At 40.0% G+C, this 15975-nt stretch overlaps 1 long non-coding RNA gene across 4 annotated transcripts in view; it reads right to left on the reverse strand.

The window, feature by feature from the left end:
- Positions 1-474: 474 nt before the first annotated feature.
- The window catches only part of LOC118010364, a 39427-nt gene continuing 23926 nt past the window's right edge, over positions 475-15975 (reverse strand). The window contains exons 4-6 of one of the 4 annotated variants that reach the window (XR_004679175.1): positions 14797-14884; positions 4323-4379; positions 1295-1319 (exon numbers count right to left, since the gene is read on the reverse strand). This is a non-coding gene — a long non-coding RNA (uncharacterized LOC118010364). Of the gene's footprint in view, positions 765-1292; positions 1320-2246; positions 4380-14796; positions 14885-15975 lie in introns of those variants that run through there. The other 3 variants (XR_004679176.1, XR_004679177.1, XR_004679174.1) reach the window with 3 other exon arrangements.

The following is a 15975-nucleotide window of genomic DNA, read 5'->3' on the forward strand; positions in this document are numbered from 1 at the left end:
CTCTGTATTTCTTTTCACCTTCCTCCTCTTCTTCCTCCTCCTTCTTCTTGTCCCTCTTGCTTTGCCCCTCATTACTCCTTCATTGTGTACATGAACGGTGTTGACTGAAAACCCAATCAATAGATATTTGCATTTCCAAATTAAACCTTTGGTTACCTCACTTAATTTCCCATGGATTGTTTTCCAAAATATAACTCCTCTTCCTACTCCCTATGCTCCCATGATGATATTGATTTGGCTTACTTTAACAGCTAAAATAATGAAGGTGTCCCTGATGAAATTTGGTGTGCCTCTAGATGATTAGAGGTCATCTCTGAGCAGGAGTCACCTCTGACAGACGGGTGTTTGTATAGTTCTTAAAAGTTTCTAACCGAGATTGGTATCTATTCTAACCATAACAAATATTTTAACCTTTTTGTTATAGAACTAATCTATTTCATTGTAATATATATGTGCATAATAATATTTTATAATCTGTCTTTACCACTCCTATGTGAAACTTTTTCCTTTGTCATGTTCCTTTTAATCATCCCATACTACCTCCTAATACCTTCAAACTGTGGTCAGTTTAGTAAATAAGGTTGTCAGTGAAAGTATGATAATTTTATTTTCCTGCTTTTGGAGCTGAAGGATGTCATTTTGCAAAAATTTTTTGTAGAAGATGATGTAGTTTTGCTTCAGAGAGTAGTCCATTCCATTTATATGGATATTCTTAAGGCAATGTGCTAGGTGATAGGCTGTATCAATAACAAAGGTTCCAGTGCCTAGCAGAAACAAATAAATAAATAATTCCAATGCATACTTCTATCGATTAATTTCTGGAAAGATGGTAGGTTACTTAAAAACACTTAAGTCAAAATTAATTTTTTTAAAAGATTTTATTTATTTATTTGACAGAGAGAGGGAACACAGCAGGGGAAGTGGGAGAGGGAGAAGCCAGCTCCCCATTGAGCAGGGAGCCCGATGCGGGGCTCGATCCCAGGACCCTGGTATCATGACCTGAGCCAAAGGCAGATGCCCAACTGACTGAGTCACCCAGGTACCCCTTAATTTTTTCATAATAAATAAAAAGCAGGATAGTTATTCTAGTGAGTTTTTTTTTTTTTTCTTTCAAAAAGTTGCCTTTCTGAGGCACCTGGCTGACTCAGTGAGAATAGCAGTTCACTTGATCTTGGGATCCTGAGTTCAAGCCCCATGTTGGTATAGAAATTACTACTGAGGGACAGAGGGATAGGGAGAGAGAGAATCTTAAGCAGCCTCCATGCCCACATGGACCCAATGCAGGGCTGGATCTCACGACCCTGAGATCATGACCGGAGCTGAAATCAAGAGTCAGATGCTTAATTGACTGAGCCACCCAGGTGCCCCCCGCCTTCTCCCTTTTTAAAACTGCCTCTTCATGTAAGGACTCCTGGGATGCTACTTGACAATTTTCAGCCATGTTTTTACTTAAAATTTAAAGACAAACAAATGAACCCCCTGGGACTCACAGAAATTCATAGGCTATATTCTCAGAGCGCCCGAATGGTACAAAGGGGCAGGAACATAATGTTAAGATGGAGACTGGTGGGAAATGTGCCTGCATCACGACACAGACAGCTGTTTGCTTGACCAGCCTGAAGCGCTCCTAAACTCCGCAGTTAGCAAGACCGGCAGTTTAAATTATGTTACTCCAAAATTACTGCATGTATATTTCAAAGGGATAATTTCTTCAAAGTGTAAATAAATCCCAACCAAATTGAAAGCTGAGCATACACTTGTAAAAGAAAACAAGCAACCCAGAGTTGGGAGGTGTGTAGATGAGGAAAAGGTGACAGTGAGGGAGGTGGAAAGCTTAGCTTAAACCAGGTAAGGGAAAGTGGTGGAAGAGCCAGTTCCCAAAAAAAGAACACAAAGAGGGGGTAGTAGGACCTTGGGGCAAAGATTATGAGGGGCAGTGATAAGATAGAAGACAGGAAAGGTCAACAGAAAGCTGCTGGTAAAGTACCAGCCATGCCAACCTAGAGTTATCCTTTCATCCTAAGTGCAGTGAGTAGGAGATTCAAACAGGCTGCATTTTATTTTATCTTATTTTATTTTATTTTTTTAAAGATTTTATTTATTTATCTGACAGAGAGAGAGAAAGCACAAGCAGGGGGAGCGGCAGGCAGAGGGAGAGGCAGACTCCCCATTGAGCAGGGAGCCGGATGCAGGGCTCCATCCCAGGACCCTGGGACCATGACCTGAGCTGAAGGCAGTTGCTTAACCGACTGAGCCACCCAGGTGCCCCCAGGCTGCATTTTAGACAGACTACTGTGGCTACCTTATGAAAATGAATAGGAGACTGGAAGACTGCCATCATAATCCCTGAGGCCACGTAAGAAAGTGTGCTGAGAGCTCAGCATAGATTGTAGGCAGATACAGAAATTCCTAGCTTTACATCTCAACCTGGGAGGCAGATATGCAAATATAAACCTGCTGTCTTTAGCTCTAAAAAGAACTAGGTGCGATATTACTGGAATTAAAATAGCTGTCTTTATTTCATCATGAATATTTAGCAGAAAATATGGTTCCAAGTAACCTGACATCACATTTTCTAACCAGTACAATACGAATTTCATATCATCTGTGAGTTTTTACTCATTGCTACTACATACTGCTTCCCAATCCCAGTGGGGATTATGAATGTTTTTTAGTCATGTAGTAATATTGTTAAACTGATTTCATATGTCTAATAGTAATTTGAAAAATCCCAATGAATCTGGAGCAAAAGAATATGAGCACAACATCCATATTTTTCTCTAAAAAAAATTAATGCAAGGATTTAACTGAATTTCTACAATTTATCAGACATTTCACACACAAAATTTTATCTAATCCTCTTGAAAACATGCGTAGATATCTAGTTCATGTATAAAGAAGGAATAAGCTCGGAGAGATCATTCATCTTGATCATGATTATACAGCAAATAAACAGAGGCAGTACTTGAACCCAGCTCTTCTGTGGCTCAAGGTCATGTTCTCACCACTATACACATAATTAGATTAGTCTAAATATCCCAACTAATGTTTATTACAGTTAAATCCACATCAGCAGGCCCAAGAGAGTTGGCAATAGGTTTTTATTCTGACAGTTACATCTGGAGGGTTAAATAGGATGAGGATAAGAAAAATTTGAGTAATTATGGGAAAATCAAATAGTTGGGAAGTAGAAAAGGGAAAGACATGAGTCAGAGCCAGAATACAAAAGCCAAGTTATGGGAGAAGGATTGGTGGTAAGAGTACTCTACCAACTATGGCACAACTTAAGAATTCAATACTCAATACTATGATTCACCTCGACCCATATCTCTCTTCTAAGTTCCAGACTTTCACCCTCATTTGTTCGCAGGCAATTTCCACATGGTTGTGCCATAGGCAAAACAAACTCAGCATATGAAGTATGAAATACATATTATTTCATTCTGTCCACTCATTCTTCCATAATCAGAACCCACTCAACCCAATTCCTCCTATTTGGTTTTCACCTTTTTATAATGGCACCATTATAGACCCAGGATTCAGGTTCAAATGTCCATTACCTACCAAGTCATATTTAATATCTCCCTCCCCTACAAGTTCCCTTCCCTTTCTTGTTGTATTTCTTCATTCTTTCAGTGAATAGCTGCTAAGTGTCAGGTACTAATTCTGTTCAATTCTGGGATATAATGACAAACAAGAAACTTGCCTTGTCTTTGGACAGTTCACATCTAGAAGGTGAGTATGGAAGGCAGAATTCTAAATGGCCCCCAAGATTCCCAGTCCTGGTATGTATTTGCTATTTAATTTTTCTCTCCTTGAATGTAGGTGAGCCCAATCTAATCAGGTGAGCTCTTTTTAAAAAGAGGATCTAGGGGTCCAAGGAGGAGGAAAGCAGATATTTGAAGCTATAGCAGAAGCTCTCCTCCTGGCCTTCAAGGAGCAAATCACCATGTTGCACAGAGGGCCATAAAATAAGGACCAGAAGGTGTCTTTGGGAACTGAGAGTGGTCTTTGGCCACCAGCTGGCAATAAAATAGGAACCTTAGTCATACAACTGCAAGGAAATGAATTCTGCCAAGGCAACTTGGAAACGGATCTTTCCTTGGTCAAGCCTGCAGAGGAGGATACATCTGGCCAACACCTTGATTCCAGCCTGGTAGGATCCTGTGCAGAGGGCGCAGGTAAAGCATGCTGGCCTTCTTAGTTACAGAAACTGTGAGGTAAAAAATGTGTGCTGTTTTTGACTGCTAGGTTTGTGGTAATTTGTTATACAGCAGTAGAAAACTAAAACAAAGAGATAAATTCATTGTCATACAGTCTACCTGGCGCTATGGGAGAAGTGTTGATGGACTCAGGGACAATCCTGCCAGAGGCCGAACCTAGGATAATAACAAAAAGAAAGAGGGAGTTGGGGGAAATGAAAGTCATCAGGAAAGGGCGCAATGGTGTGTGGCAAAGGGAGCTAAACATGCACAAGTCCCAAAGTGATGGAGTTCACGGTGAATTTTAGAAATTAGAAATAGTTCAATATGTCCAAAATAGGAGGAAATTGGTAAAAGATGAGGATAGAGATGTAAGAAAGGGTAAGAAAAACCCCAAACCCAGGGCGCCTGGGTGGCTCAGTTGGTTAAGCGACTGCCTTCGGCTCAGGTCACGATACTGGAGTCCTGGGATCAAGTCCCGCATTGGGCTCCCTGCTCAGCGGGGAGTCTGCTTCTCCCTCTGACCCTATCCCCTCTCATGCTCTCTCTATCTCATTGTCTCTCTCAAATAAATAAATAAAATCTTTAAAAAAAGAAAAAAAGAAAAAAGAAAAAACCCAAACCCTTGACCATTTACTGATTGTATACCATGTGGCGGCCCAGTGTGTAGTCTCAGCTGCGCTGGTCACAGTAACCTCTGGTGATACATCCATGTGTGTTGCGGAGTTGCGTGTTTGCCTCACATCCAGTCCCTACTCTTCCTCTACTCTGCTGTGAATCACAAGGGGTTGATTGTTGCAATCACCTTTCCTAGGTTTCTTTGTTGGGAACTGACTTCTGTCTAGGTTTGGCCAATAGATGTCACTGGAAGGAGACAGGAGGGCAGGGAGAGAGGAGACTCCAGAGTGGCTCTCCTCTCTCTGCTTTGGGCATGGCTCTGCACCAGTGGCTGCTCCTTCTCCCTAGCTCTAGCTCCCACAGGTCACGATCAGCAGCTCTGCCTCCTGGGCTCTGCTAACACTGTCTTTCCTTAGTCCCAGCCTTGGAAGTGGCCATTGCTTCCTGCAGTTGCTTAATCCCCTGCTTGGTCTTTCAGCTCTTCAGCCTAAAAGACTGTCTTCCCTTATTAAATTCTATTAAATTACCTGGCATGAGTGTTATTTTCCTAATTGGATCCTCACTGAATCACCATGTTTTACAGACAAAGAGACTGAAATCCAGAAAGACTGAGCAACTTGCTTAGTACCCCACAGTTAGGCTACTGTGGGGCTGGGATGTAGACCAAGTACAGTGAGTCTATCAAGTTGCATTGTGTCTCTGAGCTGACATCAACCATACTGAGTCAGCTTCTTTGTATTTCACTATTCCAGCAGCCTCTGAACTGTTCTCCATTCCTCCTCTGTCTTCTCTCTCTAGTGTGTTCTCCACAATGCTGCCAGATGAGTCCTCCTAAAGCATATCTCCGGTCATGTGACATATCTGGCAATTGCAAAGAGAACTAAGCACCAATTCCCCATTCTAGACCCCAGACTTCCCAAAAGAGTTTGTCTTTCCAGCTTCACTTTTGTTAAATATTTCGCTTTACCGGAAATCTACCCTTTTCACTTTTTCATCTTTGCTTATACTGTTTCTTTTCTTTTTAACAAATTTATTTATTCTTTTAAGTAGACTCCATGCCCAGCAATAGAGCCCAATGTGGGACTTGAATTCACAACCCTGACATCAAGACCTGAGCGGAAATCAAGAGTTGGATGCTTAACCAACTGACTCACCCAGGCACCCCTTTGCTTATACTATTTCTGTTCCCTTTAGCTAGAATGCTCTTTTCATCTTTTGAAATAAATCTCTCTCAGTTCTACCTATTGATATAATATTTGTCCTTCAAAGCTTATTTATTCATTCATTCAACAAACCTGGGAAAGGTACATTCTAAGCCCTCAGGATAGAAAGAAGAAAATTGTTCCTATCGTGTAGAGTAGGGATTGGCAAACTTTTTCTGTAAAGGGCCAGATGGCAAGTATTTTAAATATTTAAACCTTGTGGGTCACATGGTCTGTTGCAACTATGCAACTCTTCCACTGTAGCACAAAAGCAGCCATAGATCATACATAAATGAACATAGCTATTCCAATAAAACTTTATTTACAAAAACAGATGACAAGTTGGATTTAGCCCATAGGCTGTAGTTTGCTGAGTTTCTCCTTTAGAAACTCATATCAAGGGGCACCTGGGTGGCTCAGTCGGTTAAGCGGCTGCCTTTGGCTCAGGTCATGATCCCAGGGTCCTGGGCTCGAGCCCCACGTCGGGCTCCCTGCTCGGTGGAGAGTCTGCTTCTCCCTCTCCTTCTGCCTGCCTCTCTGCCTACTTGTGCTCTCTCTCTATCTCTCTGTCAAATAAATAAAATCTTTTAAAAAAAAATTTCCTGCAAGAAAAAACAAAACAAAAAAACTCAAACAAATGGAAAAGCTAGCAGGAAATGATAATGAATAAAACATAGCAAAGAGATATGGAGAATAGAAGTAGTAGTGTCAGCATCTTTGTAAGAGGAGTCTCAAAAGACAAAATTTAAAAGAATAAATAAGAACAGGATATATTATAAGAAATAATAAATTTCTCATAACTAAGGAAGAATGAATGATTTCAGATCAGAAAGTTCAGAGAAGACATAAGGAAAAATCAGACCTACACACGTTATAGTGAAAGAGTACTAGAGATAAAGAAAAGGTCTGAAACTTTCTAGAAAGAGAAAACATACAATCTGCAAAGGAATAGGAATCATACTGATATTAGACTTCTCAACAGCCTACCGGCTGCAGGAAGACAAAGGAGTAGTATATGTTATACTGAAAAATAACTTGAGCCTAGAATGTTGTATTCAGCCAGATTGTCTTTCAAATATAAAGGCATAGGAAAAGTGATATTCAGCTTCAAGAATACGAGTTCTCAGAAAATTTGCCACAAAAAGACTCAGATTGAAAACATTTTTGAGGGGCGCCTGGGTGGTTCAGTCAGTTAAGCATCTGCCTTCAGCTCAGGTCACGATCCCGGGGTCCTGGGATCTAGCCCTGCATCGGGCTCCCTGCTCAGCGGAGAGCCTGCTTCTCCTTCTCCCTCCGTCTGCTGCCCTTCGTACTTGTGCTCTCTGTAAAATAAATAAAATCTTTAAAAAAAAAATTTTTTTTGAGGAAGTACAGAAATGAGAAGAAAAATAAAAAATCCTAATGTGTTTTAAGATTTATCAGAAGTAAATGTATCATATATTTAGGTAAAGTTTGTTGTAGCCTTAAAAAAGAAAAAGTAACTAGAACCAAAGAAAAGAGAAAGAGAAAATATATCCATTACAACACAAAACTAAAATACTAGATATTATTAATATGATGGATGCTTTGGGAGGATATGAAAGGGACAGGAGAGCATGCTAATATATATTCCTTAGGGTAATAATAAGGATGTGATAAGTTTAAGAAATGAATAGGAAGAAAATAAATAAGGTTATGGTTGTATCAGTCTGGAAAACAGAGACCACACCCATAATTTATCAGAGAATATTTAATGTAACATTATGAGCTAATAAAAGGTGGTTAACTATTAAGAGAGGTAAAAGAGGTTTGCTAAAAAATAGCAAACGTAAGCAACATTACTACCCCTATGCTTGAGGAAGAATATCCACCCACCCACTGGGAAGAGACCCCATCCCCAACATGAAGCTAAGGTTCAGACCTCCTTGGAGAGGATAAGGCTGCAGTCTACTTGACAGACAAGTTCAGTGGAGTGCTGCAACAGCCCAGAGCTGGGGCGCAGCCTGCAGACCAGGGAGGGTCAACTGGAAGCGATCCATTTAGGTCTCTTCATAGGAGACAGCCCAGGAACAGGAAGATCTAGGAAGGGAAGCCACCTACCTCTCTGCTACTTGCAGTGTCCCTCCAGTGCCCTCTGCTGTAAGGCCGACACTGTACGAGCTGGCCAATGAGGAGTTCACCGGGGCCAGCTCCAGGTGGCTTTGGAACTGACAAGCAATAAACTATAACAGTCCTCTCCCATTTTTTTGCCCCACTCAGTGTTATTTTGTCATTATTCATCCATGTTTTATGCATATAGTTATTGAATATACTGCCTTGAGCACACTTCCTAATTATCTTTTTCTTTCATTGTGGTTTTTTTGGGGGGGTATTTTACTATTTCGTGGGTGGTAGAAAACTAATAATAATGCAAATGACTTAGCCCATGGAAATGGAAATTAATTGTGTTAGTGGAATACAACTGATTATTTTGTGGTGATTAGATCATTTTGTATCTTTTTATAAATTCATTCCAGCATTCCTTGTATCCTATATATGTGTGGTTGTTGTTTGAATTCTCCTTTGATCTAGTTGTAACATCCTACTGGCTTCCTCATTAATTAATGAGGTAAATAAAACCTCTGACACATATTCATTTTATATTTGTATGAGAGTTATGATCTTAACTTTCTTCTTTTTTTTTTTTTAAAGATTTTATTTATTTATTTGACAGAGAGAGACACAGCAAGAGAGGGAACATAAGCAGAGGGAGTGGAAGAGGGAGAAGCAGGCTTCCCGCGGAGCAGGGAGCCCAATGCGGGGCTCGATCCCAGAACCCTGGGATCATGACCTGAGCCGAAGGCAGATGCTTAAGGACTGAGCCAACCAGGCGTCCTTTTTTTTTTTTTTTTTTTAAGATTTTATTTATTGGACACAGAGAGGGAGAGCATGAGCAGGAGGAGGGGCAGAGGGAGAGGGAGAAGCAGGCTCCCCACCAAGAAGGGAGCTGGATGCGGGGCTCGACCCCAGGCCCCTGAGATCATGACCTGAGCCAAAGGCAGACATTTAACCGGCTGAGCCACCCAGGCGTCCCATGATCTTAATTTTCAAAAAATATATATCTTGAATAAATCAGTCCTAGACTAGTCAAATTCATAGAGATAGAAAGTAGAAGGGTGGTTGCCAAAGCCTGGTGGGAGAACATGGGGAGATACTATTTAATGGGTACAGATTATCAGCTCAAGAAGATGAAAAAGTTCTGGAAAAAGAAGATGGTTGCACAAAAATATGTATGTAGTTAATACCACTGAACTGTACACTTAAAAATGGTTAAAATGGTAAATGTTGCTATGCATATTTTACAATTTAAAAAAATTAAAAATTCAAAAATGATACTTTAGGGGCCCCTGGCTGGCTCAGTCAGTGGAGCATGCAACTGGATCTCGGGTTATGAGTTTGAGCCCCATTTGGGTGTAGAGATTACTTAAAAATAAAAAATCTTTTTAAAAAATCTTTAAAAAAAGTATACTTTAACACTGGCTATATTGTTTCTCAAATTCAGTCACAATTTTACTAAATATTCTATTACCAAAAGACTAAAGACTAAGTTGTAAAGTTAACCTCCAAAAGCTTGTATATGAAATAATAATGGAAGAAAGAAAATGGTTAATATTTACAAATAAATGCACATATACAACAAATGAGAAAATATACAAAACTACTGCAGTCCTTGTTTTTGTAACTGATCACAGGGCCATCGTCGATATTTATGATCCTGTTCTTCCAAACTTATCTGTATTTCCTTTGCTCTGAACTAGAAGCTCAGCTGGTCAGTTTCTTAGTGGGGTGACCTAAATCTTCATTCTTGAAGCATCTCAGTCCTCAATATGCCTGCCTCTTTTTGTTTTAATTTTATTTTATTTAAATTCAATTAATTAACATATAGTGCAATATTAGTTTCAGAGGTAGAGTTCAGTGATTCATCAGTTGCATATTATACCCAGTGTACATTACATCATGTGCCCTCCTTAATGCCTGTCACCCAGTTACTCCATCTCCCTCCCTCCCTCCCCCCCAGCAACCTCAGTTTGTTTCCTATAGTGAAGAATCTCTTACGGTCTGTTTCTCTCTCTGATTTTGTCTGATTTTGTCTTTTTATTTTTCCCTCCCTTCCCCGATGGTCTTCTGTTTTATTTCTTAAATTCCACATATGAGTGAAATCATATGAATCATATGATCATGTCTTTCTATGACTGACTTATTTCGCTTAGCCTAATACCCTCTAGTTCCACCCATGTTGTTGTAAATGCTAAGATTTCATTCCTTTTGATGGCTGTGTAATATTCCTGTGTGTGTGTGTGTGTGTGTGTGTACATACATGTCACCTCTTCTTTATCCATTCATCTGTCGATGGACATCTGGGCTCTTTCCATAGCTTGGCTATTGTGGACATTGCTGCTATAAATACTGGGGTGCAGGTGCCCCTTCGGATCACTATGTTTGAATCCTTTGGGTAAATACCTAGTAGTGCCATTTCTGGGTTGTAGGGTAGCTCTATTTTCAACTTTCTGAGGAATCTCCATACTGTTTACCCTGCCCCTTTTTTAATATGGTTTTCTATTAACACTTACTATTGGGCATGGAAGTACTAAGATATGCCCAGGAAATGTCCTGGGTTCCAGATATAGTCTTATTTGTACTCATGGGTTAGTAGCAACCTAAGTTCCCTCTTGGTAACTGGGATCAGTCACTCCAGCAGTAGAGAGATGCCTTTTACTGCCCATTGGTTTGGGACATAAGAAGCTTAAGATGGCGGGGTGGCAGCCTCATCTTCCAATGTAGTGCATGTGTTGTTGTGTCCCCTGCTGGAAACTTTCCTCCCTTTGGAACAAAGACCTTTAAAGCAGCAAATCTGAGTTGCCTGGATGGGAAGCAAAAATTTGTGAGTAGGTTATGATATAATGGTGAGAGGAGCCACTCCCAGTTACATCCCTTGGTTCCTGAATCCACGTATTCTGGCTGTGGAGGAGACAACACTATATAATGACCTCTGATTCAAAGTATATAGTGCACTTTGCAAGTCGGAACCCTGTCTTTGAAGATGTTTTCTCACATCTGGCACCATAACTGAATTTTCAGTAAGCAATTCCACCTTTAAGTTAAAGTAGCTACTTATAGATAATGGAGTATGTGGTAAGACCAGTTAATTCTATAGGCTTTTTAAGTTCACTGCTGCATTTCTCTTGGTATGAAATGAGTTTCTTCATCAGAAGCAATGCTGTTGGAATACTGTAATGGTGAATAAGGCATTCTGGGAGTCCACTGATGGAGGTCCTAGCAGAATTATGGGTAGAGAAGGAATCTATATCCAGAATATGTGTCTATTATAGTGAGGAGGATTTTCTGCCCTCTCAAAAATGGAAGAGTTCCAATGTAATCAACCCGCTACCAGGTGGCTGGGCAATGGTGCCTTATCAGGGACCCAGTGCTGATCTCTGCTGTTGGTAGATAAGGCATTCAGCAATAGCATTAGCCGGGTCAGTCTTGGTAATGAGAAGTCTGTGTAGTTGAGTCTATGGCTAGCTTCCATCCCTGCCATAATCATTTTGTTCATGGGCCCATTGAATAAGTGCTGGGTACCTGGGGAAAGAGGTTGTCTGACATCCACAGAGCATGCCATTTTGTCCACTTGATTATTAAGAGCCTCCTCTGTAGTGAACATCCTTTGGTGGTCATTCATATAGACAAAAGTATCTTTTTTTTAAATAAAGATTTTACTTATTTATTTGACAGAGAGAGACACAGCGAGAGAGGGGGCACAAGCAGGGGGAGTGGGAGAGGGAGAAGCAGGCTTCCCGCCGAGCAGGGAGCCTGATGTGGGGCTTGATCCCAGGACCCTGGGACCATGACCCGAGCCAAAGGCAGATGCTTAACCGACTGAGCCACCCAGGCGCCCCAGACAAAAATATCTTTGCAGTCTGTGTCCTTTCCAAGAAGACCACCAACATTCCACTTCTCTGTGCTTTCTTGTCACCAATCTTTCAATCTGTTTCCTTCCCTACCTATCCAACCAAATTGTTAGCAACCACACATGACTTAGTGTAGGTACATCATCTGTCTTCTCACTTCAGACAAGGCAGATATATATGTTTCCTCATTTCTAAGCCACAAATCAGGTGGCTTAGAACAACAAAAGTTTATTGTCTCATAGTTCCAGAGGCTAGAAATCTGAAATCTAAGTGTCAGTAGGGCCATCCTCTCTCTGAAGGCCCTACAGGGGGATTATTTCTCTCCTCTTCCTCGCTACTGATGCTTGCTGGCAATCCTTGGTGTTCCTTGACTTATAGCTGTATCACTCCAATCTGCCTCTGTGGTCATATGGCATTTTCCCTGTGTATTCTTGTCCAGATTTTCCTCCAGTTCCTGGGTACCAGTTCCTGCGTTAGGGCCCACCTTAGTCCATTATGACCTCATCTTAACTAGGTTATATCTGCAAAGATGCTATTTCCAGATAAGGTCACATTCACAGGTTATGTGTGAACACGTATTTGGGGGGAGGACACTATTCAATTCAGTACAGTAGACAATCCTACTGAGGGTATTTCCCTTCCCCACTGTCCATTAGGGTGATTTCTGGGTGGAGTTTTGTTTAAGCATATTGCAATGAAGTTAAAATTTAATTACAAAAGTGTACATGCAATTTCACATATTTGAAAATTAAGTTATATATTACTAAATAACCTTTATGTTTAAAAGGAAGTACAAAGTAAATTAGTACTTAGAAATAAATGACAATGAAAATGCTACATGTAAACACTTTTGGGTCACAGTTAAAGCAGTTTTGAGAGAAAAAAATGATAATTTACATGTATTTATTAAGAAACAAGATAGTTTGAGGATTTTTTAAGATTTTTTAAATTCATCTGATAGAGAGAGAGAACCCGGGAGGGGCAGAGGGAGAAGGAGAGAGAATCTCAAGCAGACTCCACAATGAGTGGGGAGCCCGATGCCGGGCTTGATCTCACAACCCTGAGATCATGACCTAAGCCAAAACTAAGAGTCAGATGCTTAAATGACTGTGCCACCCAGGTGCCCCAAGAAACAAGACAGTTTTAAAACAAAGCAGCTGAGGGGCGCCTGGGTGGCTCAGTCATTGGGCGTCTGCCTTCGGCTCAGGTTGTGATCCCAGGGTCCTGGGATCGAGCCCCGCATCGGGCTCCTTCCTCAGTGGGAAGCCTGCTTCTCCCTCTCCTACTCCCCCTGCTTGTGTTCTCTCTCTCGCTATGTCTCTCTCTGTCAAATAAATAAATAAAATCTTAAAAAAAAATAAAACAAAGCAGCTGAGCATTTAATTATGTTATTTGTAAACAGTAATATCCAAAGAAATAAGAAGGAAGCAAATAATAAAAATAAATAAGAAAATAAAGGGGCACGTGGGTGGCTCAGTTGGCTGAGCGTCTGCCTTCGGCTCAGGTCATGATTTCAGGATCCTGGGATCGAGCCCCGCATCGGGCTCCCTGCTCAGGGAGGAGTCTGCTTCTCCCTCACTCTCTGCCTATCACTCCCCCTGCTTGTGCTCTCTCTCTCTCTCTCTCTCTGTGTCAAGTAAATAAATAAAATCTTTATTTATTTATTTGACAGAGAGAGCGAGAGAGCACAAGCAGGGGGAGCAGGAGAAGGAAAGGGAGAAGCAGGCTCCCTGCTGAGCAGGCAGCCTGATGCAGGGCTCGATCCCAGGACTCTGGCATCATGACCTGAGCCAAAGGCTGATGCTTAACCATCTGAGCCACTTAGGCACCCCTAAATAAATAAAATCTTAAAAAAAAAAATGAAGAAATAAAAGCAGTAATATTTTTTCTTTTTTTAAAAGATTTTATTTTTTTGTTTCAGAGAGAGAGAGCACACACAAGTGGGGGAGACAGGCTGAGGAAGAGGGAGAAGCAGACTCCTCACTGAGCAGGGAGCTTGATGCAGGGCTCAATCCCAGGACCCTGACATCAGGACCTGAGCCAAAGGCAGATGCTTAAGTGACTGAGCCACCCAGGCACCCCAGTAATATTTTTTTAAAGATAGAAAACAGTAATGATATATTAGAAGAGATATGAATCCCTAGCAAGATTAAGAGAGAGAGAGAGAGAAAGGGGGAGAAAATGCAAATAAATAACAATATGAAACGGTGGGGGGATTAACCACAGTCTCAACAGAAATTAAAACTTAATAAAATAATATTATGAAGAAGTACATGTAAATACATTTTAAAACCTAAATGAAATGGACAAAACCCAGAAAAACTGCAAAAATAATGCAAGAAGAGACAACTTGGAAAGATCAATAAGGATCAAACAAAACAACAAAACCTCAAGTCCTACATGGCTATACAGATCATTTCTACCCAAGTTTTTTTTTAAGTTTGTTTATTTATTTTTAAAAGTTTATTTATTTAAGTAATCTTTACACCCAGTGTGGGGCTTGAATTCATGACCCTGAGATCAAGAGTCACATGCTCTCCTAAATGAGCCAGCCAGGCACTCCAATTTCTACCCAAGTTTTAAGGTATAATTAATGTGCAATATAAACTCAACAGTGAATCTGACAACAAACAGAAAAATCTAAAATGTATTCCTTTGAGATCGGGAAAAAGAAAACAGTGTCCAATATTACTGGTGATTTTTAGTGTAGCATTAGTGGTCTTGGCCAATGGTATTAGGAAAGAAAAAAAAAAGCTGAAGGGGTATAAGAGAAAAGATAAAACTGTGATATTTTTCCAGATAATATAATCATCAATAAAGAATAACAGAATCAAATCATGAACTTACCAGAACTAATAAGAGAATTGAATAATGTTTCTCATACCAGCACAGCATACACAAATTAGTTTCATTCCTCTACGTCAGCAACAATAAACTAGAAAATATAATTTAAGAAAAGATACCATTTAACTTAGCAGCAATACATTTATAGAGAAAAACGTCAAACTGTAATAAAGGACCTAGAGGATGATCTGAACGAGTAAGAAGACATTCCATGCATTTGGGTTGGATAACTTATTATAAAGATATTAACTTCCCCAAATTAATCTATAAATTCAATGCAAACTCAATCAAAATTTTGGTTGAAAATTTTAAGGAACTTGAAAAACTCACTCACAGAGAAAAGTCCGTAAATAGTTAAGTCAACCTTGGAAAAGTAGAATAAAAAGTAGATCTTGCTTTATCAGATATTAGGGCATATCACAAAGAAATAGTAATAAATGCTGGATGTTGTTGATACAGAAATAAATAAGAAATGAGATTGCCATGTGGAGACAATAAAACTGGATCCCTTCCTAACATTATGTACAAAGGGAAACTAAAGATTATTTAAGAGCATAGATATGAAAGATAAAAATATATTTTAATAGAAGTAAATGTAGAATTTTTTTTGAGCAAGGAACTTGGAAGGTGAGAGCTAATCATAGACAGTGGCCGTGGGGATGTAAGGGTCAAGATATTTAGGAGGTTACCATTGACAGACTCCTATCTGACTCTGCCTTATACTACTATTTCAAAGTTTAGAGCAGATAGCTGAAGTGGGTATAAATTATAAATGTATATACATATACATTGCTTTATATTACATAGCTATGTGTGGTAGTTTTGTGGCACAGTGTTATAAACTCAGAAGTCCTGAGTTTAAGTCATGGATCTGTCATTGACTAAGTGTGACCATGAGCCTTAGTTTTCCTAGCTCCGTAAAGTAGATGGTCAAAAAAACATAAAACTTGTTATGTACTAAATATAGAGCTCAACCTACCAATACCCTGTTTTTTCATTTGGATATCCTCCTTCCTATTATAGTTGATCTTTGGTGTATGTCTGTATCTGGGCATATTCTTTCTTTCACACATTACAGATAGCTCAACTCAAACACGACTAAACAAAATAAAACAAAAAGGGGAAAAGGGGAGTTGTTAGCTCTTATAGATTTAAAATCCATGAGTAAATCTAACTTCTAAC

Source organism: Mirounga leonina, unplaced genomic scaffold (genome assembly GCF_011800145.1).
Source record: "Mirounga leonina isolate KUSES-001 unplaced genomic scaffold, KU_Mleo_1.0 Mir_129, whole genome shotgun sequence".
Lineage (NCBI taxonomy): Eukaryota > Metazoa > Chordata > Mammalia > Carnivora > Phocidae > Mirounga > Mirounga leonina.